General features: G+C 46.9%; 1 protein-coding gene across 4 annotated transcripts in view; it reads left to right on the forward strand.

Moving 5' to 3' along the window:
• The window catches only part of SLC25A40 (solute carrier family 25 member 40), a 964,848-nt gene that overhangs the window by 136,004 nt on the left and 806,406 nt on the right, over nt 1–22,438 (forward strand). Inside the window, exon 1 of one of the 4 annotated variants that reach the window (XM_069648385.1) lies at nt 4,506–4,800. The exons of the other annotated variants lie outside the window; for them this stretch is intronic. The gene's annotated coding sequence lies outside the window, so the exon portion shown is untranslated. Of the gene's footprint in view, nt 1–4,505; nt 4,801–22,438 lie in introns of those variants that run through there. 4 annotated transcript variants of the gene reach the window in all.

A 22,438-nucleotide genomic window follows, 5' to 3' on the forward strand; every position in this document is an offset into this window, starting at 1 on the left:
CCACGATGTTGTACATCAGGAAGCAGGGGGGCACTCAACCCCCAGTGCTCTCCAGAGTCGGACAGGGGATGTTTTTCAAGAACCCAATGACAGACTCCCTGAGGAGGGAACTGCGCCCCTGCCACTAGTGGGAGCTTCGTCGGGATCAGGTGGACCGCTTATTCATCAAGTGAGGCCAGACTGGCGCACACCTCTATCAAAGTACATCTGGCGGCTAACACCAGGTCTCCAGAAAGATCTTCACTTTGGTCCCACTGTCTTGTCAAGGAGTTTCTGAAAGGAATTTTTTTATCTTTCCCACCGGTGAAGGCTTGTGCCCTGGTGGGAGAACTCAATGTGGTTCTGACAAAGCTCATGGGTGGGGTCCCCTTTGAGCCTATGCATCAGGCCCCTCCAGTTCCTCTCATGGAAAACGGCTTTACTTGTGGCCATAGCTCTGCCAGAAGTGTAGGTGAGATGCAGGCCCTATACTGCAAGCAACCATACATGACTTTCCACGAATTGAGGGTGGTTCTGCATATGCACTCCTCTTTCATGCCAAAGGTTCTGTCAGAATACCACCTCAACAAGCCTTTGGTGTTCCAATTTATTTTCCCAAAACCTTCATCACCGGCAGTAAGGGCCTTGCATTTGCTGGATGTTGCTCGTGCCCTGACGTTCTACGTGACACGCAGACCTCACAACTGTTGGTGAACTTTAGTCCTTGTGCGAGGCTTCCATTTCAAGGTGGCTCTACGGCTGCATTACGCACTGTCATCGGTTGGCGAACCAACCACTACCAGGCCATCCGAGAGCCATCCGAGAGCCCACTCCAACTGAGCGATTGCTACGACGACGGCATTTCCTGTCTGTGTGTCCCTGTTGGACATCTGCAGAGCTGCGACGTGGATGTCCACGTATACCTTCACAAAGTTCTTCTGTGTCGACAAGGATTCCAGGGAGGAGTCCAGAGTCGGCCAAACAGTGTTGCGCAACCTGTTCGCTTGAGGTCAGACTGTTACAGGTGTAAGAGGTAATTGCTTCTGTTGAGCATAGCCACCTCCCGTCGTTGTGTAATGTAGTACTGCTATGTATTTGTTATTCATGAGCATGGGAATCCATGGCAGGCCCCATGTTGGAGAAGGTTTGAGTTACTTACTTGTAACTATTGTTATCCAGCATGGGTCTGGCACGGATTCACATGCCAACCCTCCCTCCGTCTCTTCTGCGGCTCTTCTTGGTCATACTGCCACTTTACATGCTTACCAAATCTGAAGATGGCTGCCAGAGGAGGGGCTTTGGGAGAGGACTGTCATTGGATGGGGGCAGTAGTGGAGAAATACAGTTTTCAAGTTAAAGCAAAACTGATTTTTCTTTTAGCGAGGATTCCCAGCCTGACGACAGGGAATATTCATGAGCATGTGTATCCATGCCAGACCCATGCTGGAGAACAATAGTTAGAGGTAAGTAACTTAAAGCATCTATCACCCCCTACAGGCCAGTTAGTTCATTTTGTGAAGACATTGACGAGCTTCTTTCCATTTTTCTTCCGTCTACTACTCCTCTTATACATTTAGGAGATTTTAATCTTCATCTTTCTTCTGTTCACCCTTCTCTCCCATTTCTTGCTATTCTTAAGTCTTACTTTCTCTGCTTTCTACACCCTCTTGTTACATTTCTGATTCTTGTGTTGATCTTATTTGTATTTCCTCCTGTGTCCACCTCACCTGTCTCAACTCTCCCTGTTTATCTTTCTGATCCCCATCTTCTTTCTGTTTCAATTTTTCTGACATCTCCAGTCTAATCTACTTCTTCTCCTTCCTCTCTTCCATTTTTTCGGCGTGATCTGCGAAGTTTCAATACCCCACTTTTTGCCTCATCATGTATCTCTGCCTTACCTTCCCATAATACATTTGCAGCCTTGTCTGCTGACGAGGCCGCTTCTGCTCTTTTTTCTTCACTTTCTTCTCTTGATGCTCTCTATCCTACTTCTGGTTTCTACCCATCTCGGAAACCTTCAGCCTTGCCTTTGCACTCACCTTCAGTCCATGCGTTGTGTTCTCTGTCGTCTTGAGAGACACTGGCTTACATCTAAGTTAATGGGTGATTACAACTCATAGTCATTGTATACCTCCGCTCATCTACCTACAACCTTCTGCGATTGAGCCGATTCTCCAAGCAGAGATTTGGAGGGAGATCTTTATCCTCGGCACGGGCCTCCCTCTGGAATAGCCTCCCTGCCACTCTCTGTCTTGAGCCTGAGCGCCTTAAGTTCCGGAAACTCCTTAAGACATTCCTCTTCTCCTTTTCCTTCTCTCTACCTCTACTGTGCTAACCTCTCTCTGCTCTACCCCTATCTCCCTCCTTTTCCACACAGCTTGCTAACTGGCCGCCGGGTGTACCTCAGAGTCTCAGAGGTCCCTTGCACCCTCGCCAGGCCTCTCACACTTGCCTCCGGGGCTGCACTTGCCTCATCGCTACTGCACTTGGTCAATGACCCATGACAGTGGCATCTCTCAGCACTTACCCCAGTTCTGTACTGACTGGGTGCACTTGCATTACCCCCCTCCCTGCACTTGTCCTCCGCCCTTTTCCCCTTTTCCTGTATCGTCTGTGCACTTGCACGATCTGAATGTACCATGCCTGAAGATTGTCTATCTTCCCTGTCTACCCTCCTTGCATGGTGGCGCCTCATTACACTTAGAAAAACTACAGATTTGTCATCAGACCTATTTTCTGTTATCTATACTGTTAACTGTATTATATGCACTTACTCTGACTGTGCAGACTTGTATCGTTCAGAAATTCAAGGGCTCCGAATGACTGTTGCTATTTTCCCCTTGTTCCCTCGCTCGAGTGCTTTCAAACACTTGCCTTGTGTATAGGCGCTTTATAAATGAACATTACCATACCATCATGCCTTGTACGATGATTGTCTTCTTTCGCCTAACTGTTCCTATTTTTCTGATCTTCTTCACGCACAATCATCTCCTCCTTGAAATCTCTTCCAAACTCGTTCTCATCTCCTTTCTCCTCCTAATCCAGACTACTTGGTCAATTCTACTCTTATCAGCTTCTGACCTGGCTTTATTATTTTCTTCAAAGGTGACTTCTCTTTGCATCACCATCGATTCTTCTTCTACTTCTGCACAAACAGTACATTTTCCTCCAACTTCGCTCCCTACTGCTTCTTTTTCTTGTATTACTCCAATTACTAATGAGGAGACCTTCTCTTGTTGACTCAGACTCATCCTACTGCTTCACCCACTGACCCTAGTCCTTCTGTTCTTATTCCTAAAGTCTATCCCTCTCTCCTTTCTTACCTCACAACCTTTTTCAATATTTGTCTCCTGACTTTCACTTTTCCGTCATCCTTTAAACATGCGTCAATTATTCCAATTCTAAAAACGCCATCTGCTGATCCCTCACTTGCTTCTAACTTTCGTCCGATTTCTCTTTTACCTTCTCTTTCTAAACGACTAGAATGTCTTGTCTACTCTCAAGTTTCTACTGTTGTCTTATACTTCTATTCTTCCCCGATTTCTATCAGGATTCCGGGCCTTTGCATTCTACCGAAACAGTTCTTTACCTACAGAACATTATCCTAAGCACTCCTCTCTTCTAATTTTGTTAGACCTATCCACTGTATTTGACGCAGTTGATCACTCACTTCTACTAGCTCCCCTCTTATCCTTAGGCTTTAATGGTTATCTTCTTTCTTGGTTTAGGTCTTACCTGTCCCATAAGAAATTTTAGTCTCTCTCTCTCTCTCTCTCTCTCTCTCTCTCTCTCTCTCTCTCTCTCTCTCTCTCTCTCTCTCTCTCTCTCTCTCTCTCCTCTCTCTCTCTCTCTCTCTCTCTCTCTCTCTCTCTCTCTCTCTCTCTCTCTCTCTCTCTCTCTCTCTCTCTCTCTCTCTCTCTCTCTCTCTCTCTCTCTCTCTCTCTCTCTCTCTCTCTCTCTCTCTCTCTCTTCTCTCTCTCTCTCTCTCTCTCTCTCTCTCTCTCTCTCTCTCTCTCTCTCTCTCTCTCTCTCTCTCTCTCTCTCTCTCTCTCTTCTCTCCTCCCTTCCACCCCCCCCCATAGTGTCACGCTATTAAATCTTGGATGTCTTCTCATTATCTTACACTTAATCCTGCTAAAACTGATGTTCTTTTCCTTCCTTCGAATGCCATTCCTTCTCCTCTTTTTCCCACTTTTATTTTATTCCCCCCTCTCTCAGCTTCCTACGAGCGCTTTCACTGAAATGGGCCCCCTCATGTTGCCGCGCTCTCACCAGGATGAGGCTTTTAGGCAGCGTTGCTCTCCCCACACCCCAAAGGCCCAGTGACCTCTGGGCTGAAACACAGTCGGGGCCCTGCGTGTTCACAGAGCGCCTCACTCTGAGCAGTTCCCTCCAATTAATGGATGCCAGCTGTGAAACACATTCACGTTCTCTGGTGCTTTCCTCCAGGCTCCCGAGAACGTCACTGCTAGCAACCTTCTTTGTGTGCGGACAGCACAGCACTTTGAAAAATGCTTCTTAAGCGTCCCCCCACTGCTTGCGCAATGAGCGCGTTCACTGAAATGGGTCCCCTCGTGCTGCGGGCGCTCTCACCATGATGAGCTGTGAAACACTGGCAGTGCCTCCTTCCTTTGCCTCAGGCCCCGGCAGGCAACACAACTGAATGCCCACACTGTCCTCGGAGCTCCTTTCACCGGCTCTGAAAACTGATGCGCAGTAAGCAAAACGGCATCATGCCAGTCTTCAGAAATCCAATCCGCAGGCAGTAAAACAGTAGCTGGAGGTTGCTGCTCCCCAGCCAACTCGTCGCCAGTTGTTAAGGTAAGGACGTCAGGAGCTGTAGTTATAAAAGAACGTATTTATTTAGTAAGGTCCCGAGCAGCGACATCTCAGCTCTCCATCCAGCAACTGCCTAACCTGGAACCTCTGCACACTCCAAGCCTCCCCCAGAGGTTTCCAGGTTCTATGAATGCTAAGCATGGAACATTACATGAACTATATACAATGCAATAACATAAACAATATGTCTCTGGTAGATACTCATTACATGAAACTATGAACAATGCAATGGCCAGTTCAACAATCTCTCTGCGGTGCTCTGCTCCTAAAATACACACACTCCTAACAATTCCCTAAACTGAGATCATCCTCTCTAGCTTACCATCATCCCCCACCTCTGATCACTGACACCATGCTGCATGGATTTCCATAGAAAATTGTTCTCTTTTCAGATTCCTACGTCTCGCCTAGAAATCTATTCATTGTCTTAACCCTGCTACCTTGCAGACTCAACCTTTCTTTACTCTCCTGCTCACACTGTTTGGTCCTCTTTGCTAAGCAACCTTTTCAGCTCTCTGTCTTCATGCGTCACCTCTAGATTCTGCACATTCTAGCTACTTGCCCCCCACCACTGGAATCCTCTACCCCTAGAGGTAAAAGCCAGCACAATGATAGGCCTCTTCAAAACCAGACTAACGCACCACTTACTAGCCAAGGAAGGGGCCTCTCTCGTCCTCACACTACCCCCACCACCTGAACCTATCTACCACCCAGCAGACATCTCTCGTGTAGGTAGCTGATATACAAATATCTTCTTACTACATACCATAACACTATGCCTTTCTTTTATACTTAACTATGTTGGTCCCTTGTATCTGTACTTAGCTTATTGGCACTACTTCACCTGGTGTTATACTTAACCATATATTAATTCTCATATATATTCATTCTCTATTGTGACTACGTATGTCAATTTGGTTAGCAATCACATCATTTGTTCAAATAAATACAAGTACAAATGCACTTATCAATCACCCAGCACCTCATTAAAAAGGGTATAAATGCAAATAAATCACTAAATACTCCCAATGTAGACAGTCTCTGTGCATTCCAAGTTTGACAATCCCGTTACACAGTTTGTGTCAACCTTGTATTTCGAGGTTGCTAAACCTATTTTTTAATATGTGACCGTCCGTCTCCTGACTTTGTACCAAGGCAAGGAGGGAACTGTGACGAATCCCTGGGTGTCGTCACTCCTCCCCAAGGGTGCACCCCTTCCCATGAGACCAGGGAGGTGAGGCCGCTACCCAATAGTCCCCTTGGGGGTGGTGCGCAGTGGGAGGATCTCCTGGGGAGAGACTCCCCCCTGATGACAAGGGCGACCATCCAGGGAGAACGTGGTATAACCACCGCATAGCATCACCACTCACTAGCCCCTCACTGTACAGCCCAACATAATAATTAAGGTCACAATGTATATATGTAGGGCCATCAGTCTAATACCTACTGGTGCGAGGAAGAGTCCAGACTACCCAAGAGTGTCTCTTATGATAAGGACTGAAATGAGGAGGAGGTGCGGAACTATGAAGAATGCTACCTGGAGCAAGGGGGAGCATTCTAGTTGTCCACAAAAGCACAATGAAGAAACTGAGATAAAAAGCGAGAACGGACTAAACGCATTGTCAAGCCATCCCAGGAGGAGCCGATAGCAGGGAAATGGTTTGGAGCGGTCAGGCGGACCGCCGTGCCCCTAAGGATTCAGATGCTCAAGGACTCGACCAGAAACTGGCAAAGCAGAAATCTGGCAAAAGGAAGAAGGCGGGCCGCGCAGTTCGACATGGGAGCAGGAACTCCAGAGAGCCAGAGGCTTCAGAGCCACCAGAGAAGAGCTGAAGTACGTGGAATATGCAAGCAACCTGAACCCAGACCCCAGGCCAGCCTGGAGCCCTTCAGGAAGATCCCTGAAGGGACGGGAGCATATGGGCCGGCTGGTGGGGACACAGGAGGGTTTTTGGAAGTGCATGACCGTAACAAAGGAACAAATCCTAAAAACTGAGGGAACAAAAGACCCACTTGCACAAAGAGAAAGTCTGAGAACTATAAAGGGGAGGAATTCCCAGTTAGGGGTTATCATCAAAGCCTGTAGCTTTTCAAAGGATAAACCGGAAGAAGTCTCATACCATTTTCTTCATGGCCGTACTCAGCAGGCGAGTAAACCAAGCTTGCCCACATACCGAAAGAGAAATATGGGTCTCTGACCCACGACAAGAGAAAGCAAGAGAGAAAGACCCTCTTTTTTGTGACAGTACTTGGCAGGCTAGTGAACCAAGTCTGTGCAGCAAACGGAATAACGAAATATGGGTCTACGACCCACAACAAAAGAAAGCAAGAGAAAAAGCTGAGTCCTCTTCCTCATGGCAGCAGTTGACAAGCCAGGGAACCAAGTGGGCCATAGTGGGGAAGCCGGGTCGAGGACCCTGCTGGTGCATGAACTGTATTGCTGAGAAACCTAAGGGTGAAACAAAGGAACCCATGGGAAGGAAGCCCTACCCCTGGGTATAGTCAGATTATAATTAAAGCCACAGTAAAGAGAGTCCATCTTTTGAAAATTGAGAAAACTGCCCACGGGATGAGGAACCTTCAGCAAGGGGAAGGGAGTCCTTCCCCCTGGTGTTGCGTGTGAAACAGTGAAAGCCAGATACCAAACAAAAGGCCAGGGGAAAGGAGGCATTCCCCCTGGGAGGACACGTATTGTGCTGGAAACCTTTAATCTACTGGACGGGATTAAAGGTTTCCAGCACAATACCCCCATCACAGCACAGAAGGAAAGCCCTGTAGGGCTAATATGGGGCCTCAACACGCAGCACACTTGGCGCTTGTTTAAACCTCGGCATTCTGCAACATCTCCTTTATTTTTCAAAGAAACGAAAAAAGGTCTCCATCGTTGTTTATGCAGCAGTATCCAGCTGCAGCTGCACGCCAGTGATGCAAAACACCTTTCTTTCTTGAACCCGGCCTCCTCTTCATGATGGTCGACGCCGTTGCTAGTAACACTGGAGCACCTGGCACTGAGCCTGCTCGCCTGTGATTGGGGCTTCCACCTTCTTCACCACTAATCAGGCGAGCCAGAAGGCGAATGTCAGCGTGCCTCCAAGGCCGGCGATCTAAGGCCCTGTCTGTGCCTGTCCTGGCCTGGGGATAGCCCCCCACCCCCTCCTCCACCCCTGCAGCACATCATGATGAAATCTCCTAGATTTTGGAGGCAAACTATGACTCCTTGTTCCTGGGCCACTAGAACTTCATGCACCCTTGCAGCTTTACTTGTGAGTTCGCAGCTCATCTAATTTCGATTTCTTGTGACTACACCTGCAGCCACTTCTTTTTTGTGTGCCTCTCCCTGCCATCCCTCTCACCCCCTCTCCTCTCCTACTACGTCTCGTGCACTTATCATTGCTCTGTTCATCTTACCCTCCACTCCCCGCCCTCCCCTTTCCACCTTCTTTATGTATAGCTCTTGCATTATTGAAACGACCATCCGGCACGTACAATAATTATGTAATTTGTTGTAAACCGTTTATATTCCTGCTTGTTCTATGTTGTACCTCTAAATGTATAGCATTTGCCCATTCTGAATGTTCCAATGCCTATTAAGAATGTCAGTGTTGCTTAACTACTCACCTTCCCTGCGTTGGAACGCTTTGAAATGCTTAAGTGTATAGGCGCTATATAAATGACCAATAAATAAATACATTCCCCCTGGAGTGAAGCAACTGAGAACTTTCTGATACAGAGTGTTATAGAAGTGACTGTCCTTGATTAGTGAAGTGCTGGTACCAGGGAAAGGCAGTCATTCCCCCTGGTAACGAACTTCCGAAGAAAATTGCAACCATTAACACTGATACTCAGTCCAGGAGAAGGACGTCATTCTCCTTCACCAAGAACACTGGCTCAACTTTTAGTTTAGTTATCAGTTTAAGGGACAGAGGTAGGGACTTTTTGACACAGGACAGTGAACTCTTTTTAAGTTATAAGGACATTTTGACAACCATGTTAGTATTTAGGTTGAGGCAGGGAAACCCCTCATAGAGATAGGGGAAGTTAGGTCTACTTTTTATTTTCTTGGTGAATAAGTCTATAGGAACCACTATGCCACCTGTGTGTCACTCTCCTCCTCCTGCACCCTTACAGAACTATTAGCCCTGTAAAGCTGACTTATTGGGACATTGCCAGATCTATAAGGTACAGGGAGGCGCTCCAGAGTGGGATCTGCAGAGTTCCCTCCATTTAAATGACAATGTCTAAACTTAAGTCAAATGACCCCCAGGTTTGGGAGCTTTGTGACCAGAACCAAACCTTTGCTTAATGGAGGGTCCTGGTCTGCCAACTCATACATGCACCAATCTTTGCTCGGCAGAGACCAGATGGGCTTTGGCTACCCTTGTTTCGGGAGTCCCACAGCACTAGCACTGAGAGGTTTGGATGAGTCTGTGTTTTTACAGAGGACACTGAAAGGTTTTCCCTCCTAGGAACCCAGTTTGCTGGAGAGCGGGTGGCGGTTTGATGTGGTCTGAGCAGCATAGTGTGAGAGCAACTCCGAGTGCAGGGACCGAAGATTAAAGGAGACCATAATTATATAATTTTTGTCATTATAATTGGTTATTTATGACTCGCTTAATACCCAGAGGTTTCTAAGCGAGGATCCGGTGATCGGACCTGTGTTGCTCCGCCTCGTCTTGCTTCCAAGGTGAGTATGTTGCCCCTGAGCTATCCTCCCGCCCGCTCGTGGGTCTGCACCTGCTAGCAGGAACTCACATGAACTTGTCACTCAAAGGTAGGTACCTGTAAGAAAGAGTGAAACTGCCGAGGACATACTGTAAAAGTCGACACAGGACCGCTGGGGATTGAGTGCTGATAGACACAGCCCAGCAAGGAGGCAATGGAGAGTCGCCATTTCACCCTGTCCCAAAATGCCATTTTAATGTTCAGAGTGCTACAGGCCCACAAAGGTAGGGGAAAATAAGACCTTGGTTGCAGCCGACCATTCAAAACTTCCCAGAGGGAGTTAGGTTGAGAACCATACTTTTTGAGTAACACATCAGCTCTATGGATGCAGCAACTATATAAAGCTGGTTGTGAGAGTCGTACAGGGGAAAGTACGCTGTAGATGGCACCAGAGAGGAAGCTAGTGTGCAACCGGAGAAGCAGATATGGAGGAGCCAGCAGCATGCACCAGGAGAGACAACCAAGGACTAGCTGGTGGTAAAGAGAGCTTGATATTGACCATGGACCTTACTGGAAGAAAGGTCTTAAAGGGGTTCAGTCACTAGGGAAGGCAGATTCTACATCAGTGGCAAGCACCGAAGAGGGAGGTCCTAGAGTTTGGGCCCACTCAGTCATTTGAAGGGAAGAACATTCCTTGCAGTGAGAAAGGGCACAGTATCCCTTACTGAGCGTGCATGCCCCTTACTGAAAGAGTAAACCACACCATTTGCCTTATTGAGATTGGGAAGGGCCTCTACCTTATTCGGAGAGTGAAGAGCCCACAATCCCTTTCTATAAGTGAAAAGGACACAGTGCCTCATTACGAGTTTGGTGGTACCTGTGTGGTAAATACGCTTAGATACCACCAAACTGTTACCGCCACTTGGTCTGGCGGTTTTACCGATGGATTACAGGTGGCAGTGGTGGTCCAAGTCCCCATTCTTGTGTAGTCCATAGGACGCAATGTGGCATTTTCGGCAGAATTACTGCAGCCGTAAATCTGCCGAAAATGGGCGGAAAGTCGCTGGATTAACCTCCTGTTTATAGCTGGAGGTGAATGCTCCAACTTTCCACCAATGAGTTGGGCGGTGCAGTAATGTGGTGGTATACAGTAATACTGCTGCATTTAACCGGCGCTGCCCAACTTGTAATGAGGCCCACAGTATCGTTTTTTGTAGATGTGAAGGGCACCATATCTATAACTGATGTATCGGGGAGGGCTGGAAGCTACAATCCTAGAGCAGGGAGAAGAGAGCCAGGCACTAGCTGCCTTGTATGGATTAGAAATGGCGAGCTGGGCTGTAGCCCTGTGAAGAGGCCCTACGGAAAATATGTCACTGGGTGCAGTAACCCTAATACTGCACCTTGAAGCAGCTGGCTGACTGTGGATTTGAGCCAAAGTGGGTGTGCACATTTTGTTAGACCCTTCCGCTGCATTAATCTTCAGAGAACCAGGGGGAATCCCCTATACCCCTAGAAAGGCAAAAACCCTATGCTATTATGCATCCCATCTGAAGACTGTTGTTTTAGTTTGTCACCGGGGAGGGGGATTTCCAGTTGTGTCTGTGTGTTGCATAGCTTGTCAATCCATCTAAAATATCAGTGGCTACAACCCTAGTAAATTCCTAGTTTGATAATCCCCGTTTTTACTATTCCAGCATATTCCCAGTTGTAATACCTGGTATTTTTCCAGCTTGCCAAATATTAATTTATTACCAGTGTGAAAATCCCAGCATTTTCAAAATTGTGCACAGTATCCACAGGATGCATACTTCCAATACCGCCTACAGAAGTATAGTCCCTGTTTGCACAATATCCGTACATTACCAGTTCAATCATACCAGTATGTTCCGAGTTTGTCCAACCAAAGTATATTTAGTTTGACAACCCACAACATATTCCAGGTTTGCAGGATGTTGACCTTTCTAGCAATGTTGAAACATTAAAGGTGACATTATTAAAGACAGGGAGGTAGGTATCTCCTCCCTAGCTGTACTCCAACTCTTCCAAAGCCCCCCTCCATGTCATTGCCTCGGGACATTAAGTCAGGATTCACGGGCATTGAAGGACCTGGAATGCCACCTACCCAGGTGAGAAGGCTTAATTAAATTACTGTGGAGGCGTAAGATCGTATGAAGCTCACCTTATGCATGATGTACATATTACTCTTACCACATACTGCATCTATGTGATAGCCATGTATCTACCACAGGGATAGTTTCGGTTTGACCCATGAGTTATCAAATCCGTTGACAAGGGCTAAAATGTGCACTTGCCCCTAGCTATTGTCTAGTAATAAAACAAGAAATGGTGTGCATGCAGAGAATTGGGGGCAGGTAGCTTTTTGTGCCCGACTCGGTACCTTGCAAATGTGTGTTACTTGCCATTGGCTAATGTTTCTTGACGTTTGGCAGTAAAGAAACGGTGTGCTGTGCACAATGCTGGGGGGTGAGTGACTTAATAAGCCTAGTTAGTAGAGTGTAACTTGAAATACTTGGTATACCTCCAGGTTAATATGCACAGACGGAATGTAGTCATTGGCCTATGATTTAATGTGGCAAGGCTCTCCAGCTTTTGTAGGCACGGATCCTACACTTGAACAACAGACACCACATTTCTAAAACCCGAACTTACAACCCGTATGGTCAGGTCTCTCTTTGGACGGGCACGATATGTGCTCTTTAAGCAGAGTTATAGAGAAGATAACTAATCTATATCTTTAGACACGTCATCAACGGCAGGTATTCCATACACACAAATGTTTATAAGAAGATCAGACAGCGGCCTTCCTCTCAAATCTATAGCTGAATACGGACTACACACAAATACACACAACCAATGGCCTGCAACAATTCAAAGGACCCTTCACACCAATATGTGCAAAGTGTTCACTTAATGCACATGTGTAAAATGCAAATTGCACGCATCAAATCTGCAGGTCAATAAAACACCTGCTTATTGATAAAACTCGTCGTGAAAACGTCTTCACTAGAGGCTAGCTGTGTCACTGCCATACACGGCACCAAACGCCGGTTTTTCAATGCATTATGTTGCAGTTTCTGGTCTGTAAACCATATCCGAATACTGGACAGGGCACAACAGTCATGTCACGACAAGTGCATCCACTAGTCACTGAATGCAGATTCAACACAGACCGCACACATGCAAAACACTGTACTTTAAGCCGTTACTCTGACATTGTGGCACACCACGAGTTCCAATTAACCCCAAATGAACACTGTCCATTAAAACACAACCTACACCCCACTAATGTTCATGTTGTAAAAAGTGCATTCCTACAGGAAATGTACGTGCACCCAAGACAAACAAGTGTAGTGTTGTTCCATGGAAAGGATCAGACACGGCCGACATGTGTATTTGAATGCAATCAAGCTACTGTGTACAATACCGATGTTGTACCACGCTCCCCGAAGTTTGTGTATTGATCACCTCCCCACCCCCGAACAAGAACCAACATGTACCGTATCCTGCTTTATGATGCGCGTTCGCATTTCTGTATCGATCAGTGTCTGCACCTGTAAACGCGTCGAGCGCCACTGAAAGGGCGTCCTATACATGTACACCTGTAGCAGACGAGTGTCGCAGAACTCCCGAGTGTGACTGGCCAATACCTGTGCCGGGCTTGTGCACGTGTTCCCCTGCAAGTACACGTGAATGATCACATCTATGAAACAAACGCCCATGCGCCATCCTTTGCATATGATGATCACCGCCCACGGGTGCATAATCTCCACCAAGGCCCCATCCTGCCTTCTGAAAACGAAACGAAAAACCCCTTCACTTGACAGTACACCTTGCACCTCCAGGGGTATATAAAACGCACGGACTAAATCTGGTATGCTCAGTACATGCCCGCTGCCAGTGTGTACCTTAAGGGAGGCATGGAATCACAAGTATGATACTAACACGAGTAGAATCTACCATCAAATAATAAAGAAACATAGTCCTATTCACTCTCTGTAAAATAAACGATGGCCTATACTAACAGAGTCCAATTCCTGCCGCTAACGTGTGTAATGGGGAATATGTATGCAAAGGAAAATCAGTGTCATAATGTAAATAATCAGTGTGTCTGAGTCAGCTCTCCTTCCCACAGCGCACAGCAGGGAATAAGGCGGTCCCCTCAAAACACGATAACACACTCTGGCTCAGGTTCTCAAAGCAAAGGCAGTTCAAAAGGGGATCGAGGCCGGCCTGGCCTTCCATGTTAAAGTCACTTATTCTATCTTTCAAAAGTTCTTTCAGAGTTGAACATAAATTCACACAGGTCTCCCTCGGTCAGTCTCAGACCTCTCAATCACAGCACTTGCAGGGGTTCCCTTCCCCAAGCTTAATTCACATTCTTTAGTGGTTCCCTGCCCCTAATTTATCCCACTTTCGGTCTCCCTCAGCCAGGCTTGGACCTTTTCCTGATGTCGAAGACTTTCAAATGTGCGAGTTGTTTTTAGTTTTTTTTAATCAACTTTATTTATTAAGAATAAGGCACAATTACAATTCAGAACCAATATTGATACATACACATAGATATGCTTCAGTTCCATTCTTGCAATGTCCAACCTTAGTGCCCATAACTATATAACTCCCACCAGTTCCCCCTCCCCTCCGTCCCTCCCTCCATTTAACTTAGGTTGTAGATATGATATTTTATTTTATTTATTTCTTTCACGCTCGTACACAAGTGTTTAAGAGCACGACAAGGCAAGGGAGCGGAACAGGGGAGAACAAAACCGCGATCTTACTAGACCCAGTGACATTGAGAACGCGCAAGTGCATGGGAGAGGGGGGAGGGGAAAAGTGCATGGAAGGGGGGAGAGGTGGAAAGTGCGAAGCAGAGGAGAAACAGATAAATAACAATAAATAATAAAGGCAACAAGCAGTGGTAATGCAGCCAGCAATTTGCAAGTGCTAGGTTTAAGGCAGCAGACAGGGTAGGTCTGATAAGTGCAGGAAGAAAAAGGGGGGGCTGTATGGGTACAGACACAGACCCCAGTGCAAGGAGTGGCCCGGAGGCAGTGTGAGAGGTTGGCAGGATGAGCAGGTACCTGGGCCCGAAGGACAGAGGGTGGCTAGGTGCACGGTGCCAAGAGAGAACAGATCAGCAGGGGGGAAGGGGAGCGAAGGCAGAAGAAAAGAAGAAGGTCTTGAGGTGCTTCCAGAACCGAAGATGGTTCTCCTCAAGTTTTAGAGTGGCAGGGAGGCTGTTCTAGAGGGAGGCCCCAGCCGAAGACAGAGATCTACCCCCAGCTCGTTTCTTAGAAAAACGACTGACCCTGAGTGAGTTGGAGGTAGAGGAGCGATGAGCTCGAGAGGGGAGGTATTTGCAGAGGGATAGCTGAAGGTATTTTGGACCCATTCCTTTCCCTGTGTACTTGGGCATTCTCGCCTAGCAGGACCATTGCTCTTAAACTCCACCTGTTGTCAGAGAACAGAGAAATTACATAGTAGTGCTGGCCTAAAGTAAATCTGCTCCCTTTTGTATAACAAATTCATGAAATGGAAGCCAAACCACCAGAAACTTTTGGTATGAGCCATTAGCCAGGGTGGTCACCTTCTCCATAGCCATCACTCCCCATAACCTAGCCCACCACATTGCTACCATAGGCCCCTGCTCTTTCTTCTAAGTCTGAGCTAGAGTTATCCTAGCCGCGCTCAGCATATGGGTGATGAGTGTGGCATTGCTTCCTGTGGCAGCATAACTGCCCTCTGCGGTGGGTCCCAAAAGTACCACTACTGGCTTAAAGGGAAGTTGTACCTTTGTAATATCTTTGATGTGGCTTAGAATTTCTTTCCAGTACACCTCTGCCAAAGGGCATGTCCACCACATGTGTACCAGATCCCCAGTCTTTTACACCCCCTCCAGCATGTTGAGGGATAGTCTGAATTGATGGAATGTAGATGTTGTGCCGTCATGTACCACCTAAAGCATATCTCATAGGCTGCTTTCTTGATTGGCGTACTTTTGGAACCTTTCAATGCCGAATCGGATCCCACATTCTTCCGTAATTGGTTCCCCAACATCTTGTTCCCACTTTAGCATGTACGGGAGGACCGCTCCTGGGTTTGACCGATCTAGCAACGGGTAAAGCCTCGAAACCCCTTTCGTAACTGTCCCATCTTTTATTGTGAGTTCCAGCGCTAGAGGAGTTCTCTTGGCTCTCTCCTTTACTTTTTATTTGTGATCCAATGTCTTATCTGTATATAATGAAACCGTTCACGTTCTGGAATCTGAAATAAATTTTTACAGTCTTGAAACGTCAATGGTTGTCCCCCTGAATAAAAATCTCCCAGTGTCAGAGTGTCCAGCCCCCCACTGAGTCCAAAACCTGGGTTGTATTCCGGGTGTGAAGTCCGGATTATGAGCCATTGGTGTGAGTGGACCACCCCCTGCTTTCACTTTCTTTCCACTTATCGCTTCATCCCAGTACCAGAGGGTGGCCTTAGTGGAATCTAGTAGTGTGCCCCCCACTCTTTGGTTTGATGTCAATAGACCGAGATTCTCAAGTGATAAACTGGTTAAATGTTTTCTTATGTTGGACCACCCGTTTGGGCGTTCCCTTGGGGCCCACTGAAGAATTGGGGATACCTGCGCAGCCATTAAGTATCAACTAAAGTCCGGGACTCCCATGCTCCCCAAAATCGCTGGACGGAATAGGACCTTTCTGTGTACTCCCGGCTTCTTCCCTTTCTTTCTGCAGATTTTTAATTGCTAAATTTGGGATCCTTATCGGGACAGAGCCAACTACGTACAGGAACCTTGGCAGTATAGACATTTTTATAGCCGTGATTGATCTGTGCAAACCATGACAGTTCCTGCATGTCCCACATTCTGATGTCCCCAGTCAGAGTTTTTAACCGCCCGGAATATTAGCCCCATATAAACTCTCATATGTAGAAGTTAGGTTCATCCCCAGATATTCTACTGTCTTCTGCTCCCATTTTAGTGGATAGCATGTGCCCCATTCCTTTACGTGTGCAGGGTCCTCTGTGATGTTGAGCGCTTTACGTTTAGCATAATTTTATTTTATAACATATTTTTTATTGCATTTTCGTCCTATAATACAGGGACATTCAATACACAAACATATAACCTTGCATACAAGTGGTAGAGCAGTGTGAACAGATACTGCATATATATATACATATATGGAAACACAAATAAAATAATGATAAAAATGAGATAACATTTGGCACTTTCTTGCTTGTCTCATTCAGGTGATGACGGGTAGTGATGTTATACTCTGTAGCGTCGGCAGGATTAGGCACCGAAGTCCGTTAGTTCATTCTGTACGTGTCTTACAGCGTTTGTTCCCATTTCCCCCAAATTTCATCTGCCTTGCCCGGGCAGCCTCTTGCTTGGTAGACTCGGTGTTCCATTAGGATGATTGCATCTTTGTCTGATATACATTGGTCATATTGTGGAGTAGTTTCTGAGCCCCACAGTTGCACAATGTTTCTTTTGGCTATTCCTGTGGATGTTGAGAGTAGCAGCTTTTCGAAGCGAGACATGTCCCCTTCCTCTTCAATACCCAGGAGGAGGAGTTTGGGGTCTGTTGGGATTGGTTGGCACATGACCCTTGAGAGTCGTTCACTACATTTACGCCAGAAGTGTTGTATTCGTGTACATTGCCATAGGATGTGGTAGAAGGTTCCTCCCTCTTGTTTGCAGCGTAAGCATTTGGTGTTGGTCGTTTTGCCCCAGTTGTACAGTGCTACTCTGGGATAATATATTCTGTGGAGTATTTTCAGCTGGATAAGCCTGTTTCTAGCTGAGATTGCAGTGTCTCCGGGGTACATCGGGGTCGAGATCCATTCTTCGGATAGTATTGGGCCCACGTCTCTTTCCCATTTCATTTTCAGGCTCGACTGTTCTTTCGTGGCAAACGAGGAGATAGCGTTGTACATGGTGGATGTGACCTTATTTTTCACACTGTCTATAACTATGTTCCTTTCTATGGGCGTGCACTCCGGCATGTCTAGCAATTGGACCCTATGTTCGGTAAGTGCATGTTGTAGTTGTCCATAATGGTAGTTTTTTTCGGTGGCTGGGAGACCAAATGTGGCCGAGATCTCGGCAAAGGGTATTATTTGATTATTTACATATATTTTTTAGATGGTTTGTATACCGGCTGTTACCCAGTTTGGCCATTTGGTGAGGTTACTAAGACCTGTAAGGTGGGCATTGTTAGGGAGAATTCTCTTATAAGGCTAATTTCCCCAACCTAGTGAGTCCCCCAGCTGCTTTGCTGGATTTTTGGGGTTTGTTTTTTTCTCCTGCTAAGAGTGAAACTCTTTCCTTCCCACTCTTAGGCATGATTTGAGGTATGTCTTTGACTTGGTATGTGCTTATGGGCTATGGGATCTTTTACTCCATAGGGTATCATCTGTTTTTTGTGTATGTGTTACACAGCACCCTCAGTGCAGTAACACAGGGGTGTCATAGTGACCCCCAAACATAGACTCCATACCCTGGGACTAACTACTGTCTCCCAGGGCATGTAAAGTCACCATTGGCTTTATTAGTCCAAAATTGTGAACAGAACCAGTATAAACCATCATATTGGGGAAGTACTGGAAGGAATTAATTAGATTACCCCTGGGTCTGTTTCCAAGGGGGCACTGTCCAGTCCCCCATTGTGGAGTTTCTGGCTGGTGGCAGTGGTTACCACACAAAATATTCCACTGGAATATTTCCTATGGGATTTTCCCATTCATTTTAAATGCACCACTTTTTTGGTTCATTGTAAAGATACCACCGGTTTATTTAATTAATATAAAATCACCGGTTGGGTCTTTTTGCCAGAACTCTTTCGCAAAATGGCATATGTGTCCGTCTCTGTAACTCCAACCAAGGTTTCGGGTTACCGTGTAGTATGTCATTTACTGTCGCCATTTGGGTCGCCCAGTAATAGATTTGGATGTTCGGGAGTCCTATTCCCTCCTCCCAGACTGAGCGTTGGAGGGTTTTGAGAGCTATCCTTGGGTGTTTCCCACCCTACAAGAGTTTACGTGTTATTCTGTCTATTTTACGGAACTCTGCAGTGGGGATGTGGAGAGGGGCGTTTTGGAGGATGTACAAGAACCGGGGTAGGGCCAACATCTTGAATAGTGCTGCTCTACCTAACAGTGTTAGTGGCAGCGCTTCCGAGTGGTCTACATCGTGCGCATATCTTTTAACTAATGGATGTAAGTTTTGAGTCACGTAGATATCCAGTTTATTTGCGATTAGGATGCCTAGATATCGAAACTGTGTGAGTTCGATTTGGTATGGGGAGCCAGGTGGAGGTATACAGTCTACTCCTTTCACCGGAAAGAGCACAGATTTGGACCAGTTCACCCTGAGGCCGCTAAAGGCTCCGTAGTTTATCAGTATTTGAGTGACTATAGGGCAGGAGGTCGCCGGGACGCCTAGATATACCAGGAGGTCGTCTGCGTATAGGGATATCTTGTCTTCCCAATCTGAGTTCCAACGGAAACCAGTCCACGTGGTCGTGCCGCACAAAATGACTGCCAGCGGTTCTATTATTAATGCGAACAACATTGTCGAGAGCGGGCACCCTTGCCTGTTACCCTTTCCCAATTGGATGTTGCGCAAGGGCCACCCATTCACTCTTACCTCTGCCAGTGGGTTCTCGTAAAGGAGCTGTACCCACTTTATACATGATTGTCCAAATTGCATCTTTCTCATGATTGCCCATAATGCCTCCCAATAAACCGAATCAAAGGCTTTTTCAAAGTCTATGGCTAGTAGTGCCAATGATTGTTGTAGGGCGGGTGCTCTCTCCAGCGCCAGGTGCAGCCTGCAAATATTAATTCTTGTTGATCTTTGAGGCATGAAGCCGCATTGATCCGGGTGGATCAGTGCAGTGATGACCGTTTGGAGTCTGTTAGCAAGTATTCTGGCTAGTATTTTAGCTTCGCTTTTGATTAGGGATATGGGCCTGTAGGAGCTGCACTCATCTGTGGGTTTGCCCTTTTTGGGAATCACTATTATTGTGGCCTTGGGAGGTCTGGCGGGAGCCTACCCTTTGTTAGGGAGTGTTCAAACATGTTGAGCAGGTGGGTGGATATGTCTAGATGGTTTAATTTTTTCCAAATGTCAAGTGGGAAACCATTGGGGCCTGGGGTCTTGCCTGTTTGGAGTTGGGTGATGGCTGCTGATATTTCATCCACTGTTATTTTGTTATCTAACATATTGGCTTGCTCCGTGGTGAGTGTTGGGAGATCGGTACTGTCCAGTATGGTGCTGGCTGCTGTGTCGGCGGGAGGTCTGTAGAGATCTTTGTAGAAGTCAGCAAAGCGTTCAGCTATCTCTGCATCGGAGGAGACTAGTTCTGCATTCATTGTCCTAATGCTCTTCACCTTCTGTTGCCCCTCATCTCGTCTTTCCAACCATGCAGGCATTTTGCCAGCTTTTTCCCCCGTTTCGTATAGGCGTGCTTTCATGGCGTTATGTGCTTTTTTGGTGCAGTCTAGAGATAGATTATGCAGCTTTTTCTGCGCCAATATTAGGGCTCCGTTTGTCTCAGGGGTGTCACTGGGGATGTGTTCTGATTCTCTGACCACAGCTTCTCTTTCGGCTTCTATGATCAGTTCACGCTGTGCCTTTTTTTGGCACACGTCCACGAGATGATTTTGCCTCGCAGGACTGGCTTGTATGCCTCCCATAGTATGTTAGGGTCATCAACCGAGCCTACGTTTAGTTCGAAGTAGTTGGAGGTGGCTGCCTCTATCTTCTCTTGCAGGTCTGGGCACCCCAGGTAGTAGGAGTTCAAACTCCACGTGGGAGGAGGACGTGGCCTCTCCGTTTCCATTTCAAGTAATAATGGGGAGTGATCGGAGATTCCCTGTGGGAGGAAGGATGCGCTGCATGCTTTGTGAATATTCTGATGTGGTAGGAAGAAATAGTCTATTCTGGACATTGAGGCGTGTGCTCCAGAGTGGAAGGAATATTCACATTCATCACTGTGTAGGTCACGCCACGTATCGCGCAGCCCCAGTGCAGACACAAAGGCGGCCAGTTTGGTGGTGGTGGCAGGGTTCCTGGCTCTCAAGTGCGTGCGGTCTAGGGCATTGTCCATGACTTCGTTGAAGTCTCCTCCTATAACCCATGTGTCTGCGGTATTTGCTGTCAGGATGGGGGTAATGTCGGTTAGCAGAGCATTAAGGAGCGATGGCGGGGAGTATATTGCCATGAGCGCCAGGGTTTAGTTCCAGAGCGTTGCCTGAATTTGTACATAGCGGCCCCCTCTATCCTGCGTTATGTCCGTGATCTCAAGTGGAAGTCTCTTATGAAACAATATTAGCACCCCTCTCACTCCCATGGAGAAACTGTATGTACTGTTGTGCGGTAATTGGTTCTTTGGAAGAATTTGCATGTGGTTCCCGCAAGGTGTGTTTCGGTCAGGAGAACTATGTCCGGGGAGTGCCTGTTTATGTACTGTAATACCAGTCTTCTTTTGATACTGGATCCTAGTCCATTCACATTCCATGTCAAGAGCGTTAGGCGCCTGTTGTTTGAAGCATTCTCAGGTGCCATCGGGTATTTGGATTTTAGATTCACGGGTGTGTTTCATAGGAAGCAGTTGCAATGATATTACAGCGTTTGCCTTGTTCCTTATGCTCATAGTGCCATTGTATGCTAAACATTGAATAAAAATGTTATCTCCAACTCCCCCTCCCTATACTCCACCCCCAACTGAAGCATCTGTCGACCCATCATAAACTTCTAAACAGTTGAACTTTATCTCGCATATGCCCGCCCTGTGTTAGCCAGGCTTTGCAATTTGGATATAGCTATGGAGCCGGGCAGTATTGCACCCTTGTATGGTGCTTTGGGTTCATTTCTTCGTCTGGGGGCAGCTGCTTGGCTGGCCGCCAGCCTTGCTATGCATTGTAATTAAATTTGCAATGTGAAACATGGGCTCCTTTGCGTTTCGCTTGCATTGACTTGGTTATCTTGAGTGATGTTGCATCTTTTATTTGTTACCTTGCTGCAGGTTCTCTATTTGTTGTTGCTGCTGCGGTTCCAGGTCCGGTGGTCGCTCAGGGTGTGGTCTGTTGCGTTCCCCTCTCTTCTTCCCTTCAGAGCTCCAATCTCCATCAATATGTGTCTCAGCCTAACTCCATGCTTCTTTAGGGTCTGTAAAGTGCACCGATGTGCCATTATGGAATATTTTGAGTTGGGCAGGGAAGATTAGCCCATATTTGACTCCCATTGATTGCAGGCGTTTTTTGAGCGGGTCAAATGATTGGCGTGCTTTCTGCACCTCCCTGGTAAAGTCAGGGAAGAAGGCGATTTTTGAACCGTTATACATGACTGTTCCTTTTGATCTTGCCAGCTGTAGTACCGTGTCTCTATCCCTGTAGTTTAAGAATCTTGCGATGACTGTACGTGGCGATGCACCTGGTGTGACTTTGCCGGTTGGGATGCGGTGGGCCCGCTCAATGGAGAAGAACCTGGAAAAGGACTGTGCGTCATAAGTATTCGCAAGCCATTCTTCAAGAAATAGTTCCATGCAAGCCCCTTCTGCCTTCTCAGGGAGGCCAAATATGCGAATGTTACGCATCGATCTGCATTCGCTGTCGTCCACTCTCGCTCCCAGGATTTTGATACGTGTTAGCATGCCAGACATATGGCGATTTACCCCTCGTAAGTTGTCTTCGGTTTCCGAGATCCGTGCCTCCGCCTCCCCCGTGCGTGAGGTCAGCTTTTGTAGGTCATGTCTTAATAGGGACACGTCCGCACCAATACTGTCCATCTTCTTCTCCATTGAAGTTCTAGAGCTGGCAATGGCACTCATTATGTCTCTGAGGGAGATATCATCTTCCATGCAGTCTGATTCAGTTGGTGGCAGCCGCTCTGGGGAGCGAGCCATTGGTGTGGTTGCATATTGCTCAA

The sequence above is a fragment of the Ambystoma mexicanum genome, chromosome 2q (genome assembly GCF_040938575.1).
Source record: "Ambystoma mexicanum isolate Mex_15411 chromosome 2q, UKY_AmexF1_1, whole genome shotgun sequence".
NCBI lineage: Eukaryota > Metazoa > Chordata > Amphibia > Caudata > Ambystomatidae > Ambystoma > Ambystoma mexicanum.